Genomic DNA, 9,548 nt, shown 5'->3' with positions numbered 1-9,548 from the left:
TTTTTACACTTATTTATGCTGTATGATTCTTCCTGGATATGGAGTAGTAAACTAAACATAGGCAGAGCAATATAGAGCAATGCAACATCCAACTCAAATTGCCTAGCCTCTGAAGCAGAGCCCTGGAGTTACATACCTTGCAAAATGTCAGAGGAGCTAAGGGCTTGGAAATAGCACCTACATCAACCCACACATTGACAGCTTTCTCAGTCAACAGGTGAATACTGAATACAAGACTATACAGTGCAAAATAACCAGCTAGCTTTCCTCTTTTTGCATCCTACTCCAAATATTCATTCAAAGCTACTTTAGCTTTTCATTGTAGTCCTTCCATGTGCTGATATGACAGATATGGGTGGTTTTAAAGACAATTCAAAGAAACAGGTACCCATCACTTCTTGTTTTAATCAAGTAAGACTCAAGCCCTGTGTATATAGTCATTTGGGAAACTGGACTTGGGTCTTTGCTTTACTGTACTACATGGCATCTCCATATTTGTATTTTGGAAAATTTAAAACTTATTAATTTGCCTTTCTGATTTCTCCTAATTAAAAATTAATATGTTTTAAAAATCAGCTCTTACACTTTTCTAATTAAATTTCCACAGGATATTTTTTGGTGGGAGAATTCAATTAGGTTTTAATTTTAGTAATCAAAAAAGCACTGGTGCTTTGAGTATTTGATTTTTAATTTAAAAATTTGACATGGCATTCCAATTAAAATGTTCAACAGTTGCATTGTAGCATAAAAAGTCTATTACATCTGGTAATCAGGAGAATCCAATGACCATAAAAAAATGCAAACAGTATTTCAAGAACCCTCAGGTAATAACCATATTTAACAAACACTAAACACTTCAATTACAGCTGCCTATAGCAACTGTGATCACTTAGAAACCAGGGCAATAAGTGAAAGCAACTCTTTACCTATCTCTTTCACCATTAGATAAGGTTGTATCTCGGAAATAGCATCTAAACTCAGTTTTGAAAAACACAACCAAGCCTGCCAGAAGCTATATCAAAATGGAAGCATCAACTCTGCATCCCTACTCACGCAAGCTCAATTTTCTCACCTTTAAGCTAACTCACATAGCATTTTCTTAAATAATCCATCAGATTATTCCATCATGACACAGTCTATATTAAGATACTCTTAAAGATGATATCTAGGAAGGGTCCTGAGCACCACTATTGGGATAAGCCAATTTTTCATTTCGCAGTCTTAAATCCTAATTACATGAACCAAACTGCTCCCCACCACCCCTCCAAGAAAAGCCATGCTAATAAGAGGAAATAAAGAATTAAAACTATGCATTAGCTTTTTTAGTCACGCTTGATGTCCTGCATCTACCAGTATACAACCTTTCAAACAATTTAAAAATCAGGACAAAGTAGTAATACAAAGAGTTAAAGCAAATTAACAGTACAAAAAATACCCTTCATTTTTTAGCAGATCTTCTATATAAAACTTACACCAGTACTGGTCTAATTGTATAAAGAGCAACCTGAATACTGCTTTCATCCTTAAGGACTTAGTTAATTGCCGTAATACTCACAATTGGCTCCATATATAGTCTACTCATCTGCCTCTGACAACGACAGATGCCCCTGAAAGATTCCAATATTGTCATTGCTCCCAACAAATTATATGACATTTCAGAAGAATTGTATCTATCTGTCCCAGCATTCATGCCTTCCACTGCTATATAACATAATATTCCTCTGTCAAGTTTTTCCTATTTTCCTTTAAATGTCAATTCCATTGTGTCCCGCTCATCAATCACATGATTAGTACACGTTATTTTTGGAGCTCCTTTGCTACATGTGGTATTGCACGGTATAGACAACAAGGACAGAGCTCAGGTGCACCCATGTACTTACATGTGTACATTAGTATTGCTGTGGTTGGGAGAATGGCAGGCTAAAGTTCTCCCAGCCTCTGGCAGCTGAGCAAACTAGATGAAAATTGGCAATCTGTGGAGTGTTGGAGGAGTAACTCCATCTCTGCATACTCATACAGGCTGAATAGAAGACAGAAAAAGAGCAGCTGGCATTTTAAGGAATATGAAAAGGGATAAACTTAAATAGCTAACTCAAAATTTAATAACAAACAAGAAAAAAAGAGAAAAAGAAGATTAAACAAAAGTTGAAAACAGGCTTAAAAATAAAGGAACGAGTAAAGGAATCATTTACAAACCAAATGAAGAGGGGAAAAGATAAGATAAACTCTGAATATTAATGAACAAGTAGAAGAAAGGAAAAACAGAAGCTGAAATAAGTCTATTTTACCACAGGCAAAATAATATAAAACGTTTCAATCTTCCCAGTTAAATTACAGAATAAAAAGGAACCTTACTACAAGATCAGCGTGTAAATATCTCTCCAAACCACCCACATGCTGACTGCTGCTAGAGACAAATAGATACAATAAAAGGTAGAAAGCAAAATGTCACTGCCACAAATGCAGCAAGGCTGAATTTCCTTTAGTGACTAGTAAAGGTGGTATGAATAAACAACAACAAAAAACAAAACAAAAAAAAAGACAAAACCAGAACACTGGAAGTGATTAGAAAAGTAATTTTAAATGAAGAGAGAATATATGCACAGGCTCAACCCTGTCTGAGGGCTTGAATGCATAGGAAAGCTGCTAAACTGATAATACTGCCAAAGCACTTGGATATTTCCATCTGGAAAGCTCTGAGCTTGCTAGTGCAAGAACCTTATCCACAAACAACACTAAATTCACACTCAGAGTGCATGTAGAATCCAGTCTAAAACATCATACACTCCAGAAAGAATTTTGGAGGATATGATTTTGGAAACACTTTAAAAAGTGACTGTTGCCTCTTTCATTATTTCACTGCTGTACTTTTGGTTGATTTGCATTATTAAAGGATGTCCTAGGGGCTGCAGTTCTCCTGAGAATTGCTCCTGTTTGAAACAATGGCCTCTCTCATTTGCCATTGGTCTAGAGCAACCTTATAGCTTCACATCTGAACTGCTCATGAGACATTCCACAGTTCCGCCTGTTATATCCTCAGGGCACCATACACACTAGTAAGACAGAGCAGGAGAAAACCTATGTGGAAAGCCTTTGATGTCTTGTGCTTAGAGTCCACGTACAATCTGATATGTGAATCATGGCATTATCCATTCCAAATAAAGGAAAAAAAAAACCCAAACATTTTTACTATTATTCATGTTTAGTTTCCTAGAAGTCATTGCCCAATCCAGGTCCCTTTCCTAGCTTGCTCAGTTCTACCAGTGTCTCACTGTGCAATCTGACTCCTCCTCATGGGAGAGGAATGGTAGAATGGTCCTGAGGAAACATCTATAATGTCAGAGACCATCTATCAGCATCCTACATTCAAAGATCTTCCTGATGCAAAAAAAAATAAAGAAAACAAAACAGTTTCTCATTGCTAGAATATCCTCTAGTATGCTCTAGTATTGCCCTGCCATCTAACAGAGACCAGCGCAAAGCTCTGAAGTTCAGATGTTCTCTCTTAACACAAATTCTGCAGTCTGAATGAGAAATGACACACTATTACAGTGGCTCTACTTCTTGTTTGTTTCTTTTTTCTTGTTGCTTTCCAAAGATAATCTTCATGGAAGGTGACAGACAGACATCTGGGGGAAAAAGAAAAAAAAAAAAATATATATATATATATATATGTATGTATGTATGTATGTATAAGCTAGATCTGTGGTGGAACTTCCTCAGGTTCTAAAACCAAGGTGTGGCTCTGGTGAGCCCACGGTTCTGGAGGGCAGAGCCATGTAACCTACCCGTGGTGCAAGGTCATTCCTGAGCTCCCACCAACAGGCTTAGTCGCTTTTATTTGGGATCCCTTCAATTTCAGCTGGCATTAGAGACAGGACAAGAACTTGTGCAGACATCGACCAGGGTTGCAAGTTCACATACATAAGTTTTCCTTAAATACTGAGGAACATCCAGTACAAATATCTTTTAGATTCAGCAATTCAAGGTAATTAATACAGAAAATAACTCTGCAGAAGATAAGGGAACAGTCACCACATATTGTGCAATGCAAAAGAAATACTCCCATTCTTTTTTCAAATTAGTTTGTAAAGATCCTGGCTCCAATGAGAGACTGCCATCTTGCTCAAGGGAATTTCAAATTAGCAGTGTCAGTTAACCTCTAAGAGCTCTTTCTCCTGGGAATAAACAATCATTTTGTTTATCTCCAACCAACAGCTAATAGCACAATAATGATCCAATCCCCAGATCCCTTTGCCCGAAAACAGATATCTATCTCTGCAGTTCAATTCTTATCAGTCTCTGCTCCTATGCAGTTTGAACATTTCCCTTATATCCACAGTGCTCCCTACAATGAAAAACTGTCTCAGATTCTGCTATCTTTACCATTAATTACCTTTCCCTGACCCCATGCACTCCTTTTTCACAAATATCTCCTTTGAAGTATTTACTACATGTCACATTTTAATCTGGGCCACTATGGCTGTTACTGAAAACTAGTGTTATTGTCCTAATTTTGTTTAATTTCCTTCATAGCTCATTATCTCACTAAACTGGTGTTACGTTTGATCCAGTGGTCAGGAAAATTAAGTTCTGCCTTTACTCTGTGTTTACTGCCCAATTGCAATCAACAGAGATGTGTAAAGCAAGTATGAAGTAGACATTTCTTTTGTATCTCAAACTGCACTGAACTTCTCTCTGTGCTGTCAGTTGATTAGGTAGTGCCTAAATGAAAGAGAAAATTAATACTCCCACGTGTGATCTTCTGGTATCCCTAGAGGATACTTATATAGGATGGTTTACCAATAGGGATCAATTTATTAGTTTAAAGACAAATACATTAGTTTAACAGAAAGGAATCAACGTGCCCTAGTTGTAAAATTCTCCGGTTTAGCTTTGCTTGCTATGTGAGTCTTGTTTTTCTGAACGAGCTTTGCTTCAGTGAAGAACTTAAGTCACAAAGACTTTTATCTTTGCATCCACCAGGTTTTGACTTACAGTGTACCAAGACAGAAGGTTGCTCGTTATGGTATAACAAGCAGAGGAAATTTGCCAAATGGGGGGAAAACAACTAAAAGGTTGGCAGTACAAGCAAGTCCCAGGACAAATTTCTTTAGATTACTGGTAGGGACTGGCCATGCTGGTAGGGACCAGGTGATCATTACTACAACTGAATTAAAACTAAGATTTCTTTTGAGGCTCACCCACCTATGTGCACCAGAGCTTCAAAATCATTTTCAAAATCATTCTGAAATCACAAAACATTGAAAGCTCAGACAAAACACAAGCGAAGCCACTAGATGTACTTATCAGTAAATATGTTCATTCTTTGCTCTACGTACACAGACCTAGCTACTACCTTAAGCTGTTTTGTTTTTACCCTTCAATTCTCTTACACAGACAACCAATTTCCTATCTATGTTGTGCACACTCAGATACTGCAGTCCTTATCTCACAATTTGATGCATAAGAAAGAAATAGCATAGAAATAAGCCTGATGAATACTTTTCTTCAGAATACAGAATCACAGAATTGTAGGGGTTGGAAGAACCTTTGGAGAACATCCAGTCCAATCCTCTGCTAGAGCACATTTTCTACAGGAGGCTGCAGATGAAAGTGTTCAGGCAGGTTTTGAATATCTCCAGAAGAGACTCCACAACTTCTCTGAGCAGCCTATTCCAGTGCTCCGTCACCTTCACAGTAAAGTTCACATGGAACTTCCTGTGTTCCAGTTTGTGCTCCTTTTCCTGTCACTGGGCACCACTAAAGACATCCTGGCCCAATCCTCACAACACTTACCCTTTAGATATTCCTGAAGTGTTGATAAAATCCCCTCTCAGATTTCACCTCACCAGTTAAACTGTTTCATATGAACAACATTACTTTGACTCTGTAATCAGAGGGATCTTAGCAGACAAGTAAGATAGGATTTATATTTTACCTCTTCTGAATTACTGCTTGATGTGAGCACAACATGTACCCATGGACTTTCAGCCATAGAACATAAAGACTGAGATTTTCTGTCAAAAAACAACTTCTTCCCTATTTACATTTCATTCTTTTGGTGGTAGGCTTAGATTCCCTTTTAGAAATGACATACTGATCAGGAGCTGTGGCCACATCTGCCCCATAATATGCCATTCTCATATTTGTAACACATGCCTTGCTCTAAAAACTGAAGTTCTAATTTTGAGAAATAAAGCAGAATGAGCAGAGGCTGTAATGGACTCGCAGAGCTTTGCAGAGGCCATGAATGAGTCACACACCAGACACTGACATTCTCCAGGAATGCAGATAACTGCGTGACAAAAGGTTGCAGTGTATTCCTCCCCGTTTTGCCTCAGAAACCGGGGACCACAGGAACTGCCAGCCTGACGCAAAACTCTCAAAATATTTCCCTAAAATGTAAAGGAAGCCTCAGTATATCCGATCAGGTAAAATGCCACTTCTAACTGCACAGTTACCAATCTTACATTAGTCAGAGAATCTTTAAGGCCAGGACACTGGGACCAAAGATTTTCTCATGTTAGACAAACAGGGAGGTGCAGAAGATCATGACTTTTTTTTTTTTGTTTGTTTTGTGCAATGGAAGAGTACATCTGCCAAGCTCTTAACATAATTGATTCCATATCAGCTTGTCTGAGGAGAAGCAGTTCTGTCACCATAAACAGTTTACCAGTGCTGAGTCTGACATCTTCGATTTTCCTCTGCCATTTGGAGAAAAAGAAGTCAGACTGTGCCTTTAGAGACCAATTTTGTCCAAAATCTGGTTACTAACAAGCCTTTGGAAAACACAAGAGAAAAAGGAATAATTAGGGAACTTCTGCAATCCCCACTCTGTTTTTTCCTTCATAAAAATCACTCCGGTTGGAAAAGACCTTAAAGATCATCAAGTCCAACTACAACCTAACCATACTACCCTAACTAACAACCCTCTGCTAAACCATGTCCCTGAGCACCACATCCAAACTGTTCTTAAACACATACAGAGATGGTGACTCAACCACCTCCCTGGGGAGCCTATTCTAGTGCTTGACAACCCATTCAGTAAAGAAGTTCTTCCTGAAATCCAACCTAAACTTACCCCTGCACAATTTAAGGCCATTTCCCCTCATCCTATCACCAGTGAGAAGAGACCAACCCCGCTCTCGCTGTAAGCACCTTTCAAATATTGGAAGAGAGCAATATGGTCTCCCCTCAGCCTCCTTTTCCCCAGACTAAACAGTCCCCAGTTCCTTCAGTTGCTTATTTGAGCCCAAAGAAACCTGACTAGAAACCAGCTCTGAGGAAAACTGAACCTGACTGCGTTATTTCTACAGCCCAGGCTGGCAGAACTGCAAAGAATACAAAGCAACCCAGCTAATGGAAAACAAATCAGCCACTTAAAGCCCTTTCAGTTTTAGTAACTGTAAGCGTTACTCATCAGTAACACGGATGAGCATTTTATTTTTAATTGCTCTACATCCTCACAGAGACTTGGCAAACTCAGAGATGATCAGAGGACTTGTTTTGCATTTCTCCCTATCCACACCTCTTGCAACTGATGTGTAACGCAGGGCACAGCGCTGCCCCTCTGCTCTCTGTGAGGAGCTGTAGGCCACCATGAGGCATCCCCTCAGCCTTGGGCTGAATAAAACCAAGAAGAAAAAGGGGAAAAGCAGCCTCCAGCAGTGCAGTACCAGCTCAGCCTGGATGCTGCTGGCAGCCAGGTGCTGTCTTTGCTGCCTCTGCCCAACACTGCTCCACAGGCAGGCACTAAGCACTCACTCCCTGCTTTGTCATCTCCACAGATATCACTGGGAGCCAGCAGTTTAAGTAGAGCTCGAATCAGACAGCAGGTCAGTACAAAAGCCAAACAGCACATTTCCTGCCCAGCCCCTTATCCACAGGCCTCTCCTCCCACAGACCTCATACAACCCTTACGTTGAGGAGATTTTATTGGAATGCTTTGTGCCATCCAAATAAGCACAGCTTGATATGCATTCAGTAAGGGTGTGGGCAAGGAGAGACATGGGAGGGAAACAGAGGGTGGTGGAGGAAGTGGAAAAAAAAAAAAAAAAGGCAACATTGTGAGAATTTGAGGGCATAAGCATTACAGAAGTGCCAGAGTCCACTGGACAGGGAATGAAGCACAATGTTAGCTGGTGGGTCTCTGGATGTGCTTATCCTACAGCAGCTCAGGAGCAGTGGCTAGAACAACACAGCTTTGATCACAAGGATGCCACTCTAGCAGAGAAATGAGAATACATCAGATGGACCCCATGCTGTTGCCCTACAACTAGGCAAGGCTCGGATGCAGTTTTAACACTGAGGAAGCTAGTGTAGGAGCACGAAAACAAAAGAGTTAAAATCCTTCACAACAAAGTTAGAATATTGAATTCAACCCTTACCTTAGAGTAGCACAGAGTTTATTAGCAGGCCCAGCTGTGTACAGGCTCTCAATCATTCAGCAGGGCTCTCCAAAAGTCCATTGTGACTTAATTATAGAAAATGATGTGCCTGAGCCACAAGGATTCCACTTTGCCTCAAATACCTATGGATTCCATAAAACAGCCTAGGCAGCTCCAGTTCAGCTCTACCGCACATAACTGCAAGGAGACAGTAACCAGCTAGTAAGCCACTTTCACCACTGATAAACCTGAACCTGGGGAGGCAGGTTTTATTCTGAGCTTATTAGTGCTCACAGCTGTGTTACACAAACAACAGAAGGGCCTCCTGCTCTACAGGCAGGAGCTGCTCTGTTCCACCTGTGGTGTCTATCTGCAGATTAAAGTCCACCTGAGATGATTTACCAGCAACATTTTGACACTTGTGCCTTAGGCATACAGGAAACCATACCCTGTAGCTCTTGATCAAGGAGTGCACAGAACATCAGGTGGCAATTGAAGTGTCTGGGCTGTGTTCTTGCCCTGTTTTTGAGACAGCCCATCTGCTCTAACTGTACTAAGTAATTTAGTTGTAAATCTATGACTTCTGCAAGCTTCCAGCTCTGTATCTGCTGGATCAATGTCCTGTTGGAGAAGTATGTCAATACCTAGCATTAAGGTTCAATTTGTAAACATGGTTTAAAGCTGGTTGAAAAATGGGGTCTTGAAGAAATTCCAAAATCTTTCTCCCATAACTTATCCCCCAACCTCAAACTTTAATACAAGCACTGAACATTTTTCTTTTTGGAAATCTGATCCCCTTGTCATTTGCTCCAGCCTTCTTGTTTAAGAGTGACTTTCCCTATATTTCATATGGCACAGTCTCTAGGAGAAAGGAGGCAATGAAGTTGTACAGAAACAGATGTGATCTAGATAAGAGCACCAGAACTGACATGGCTATCTCCTATGAAAGTTTTCCTCCTTTGTCCTTCTTTCTTTTTGGACAAGACAGCTTATGATATACCCAGGTTTATTCTCTGAAGGAAGAAAAGCGATGCATTATGGGAGACACAAATAGATTACCAAATAACTGATAAATGTCATGCTAGAAGACAGCTAAAATTTCAAAGCAGTTAAATTATTTGGGGCTATGGATATTTAGTTTTCAAGAGTTTTTCTTTC

The 9,548-nt window shown here is 39.8% G+C and overlaps 1 long non-coding RNA gene across 1 annotated transcript in view; it reads right to left on the bottom strand.

Moving 5' to 3' along the window:
- LOC109367894 overlaps positions 1–8,621 on the bottom strand; it is an 11,415-nt gene extending 2,794 nt beyond the window's left edge. The window contains exon 1 of the long non-coding RNA XR_002115455.2: positions 8,391–8,621. This is a non-coding gene — a long non-coding RNA (uncharacterized LOC109367894). The remainder of the gene's footprint in view (positions 1–8,390) is intronic.
- Between the last annotated feature and the right edge of the window lie 927 nt (positions 8,622–9,548).

The sequence above is a fragment of the Meleagris gallopavo genome, chromosome 5 (genome assembly GCF_000146605.3).
Source record: "Meleagris gallopavo isolate NT-WF06-2002-E0010 breed Aviagen turkey brand Nicholas breeding stock chromosome 5, Turkey_5.1, whole genome shotgun sequence".
NCBI classification, from domain to species: Eukaryota; Metazoa; Chordata; class Aves; order Galliformes; family Phasianidae; genus Meleagris; species Meleagris gallopavo.
This window is presented reverse-complemented; position numbering and strand designations above follow the sequence as displayed.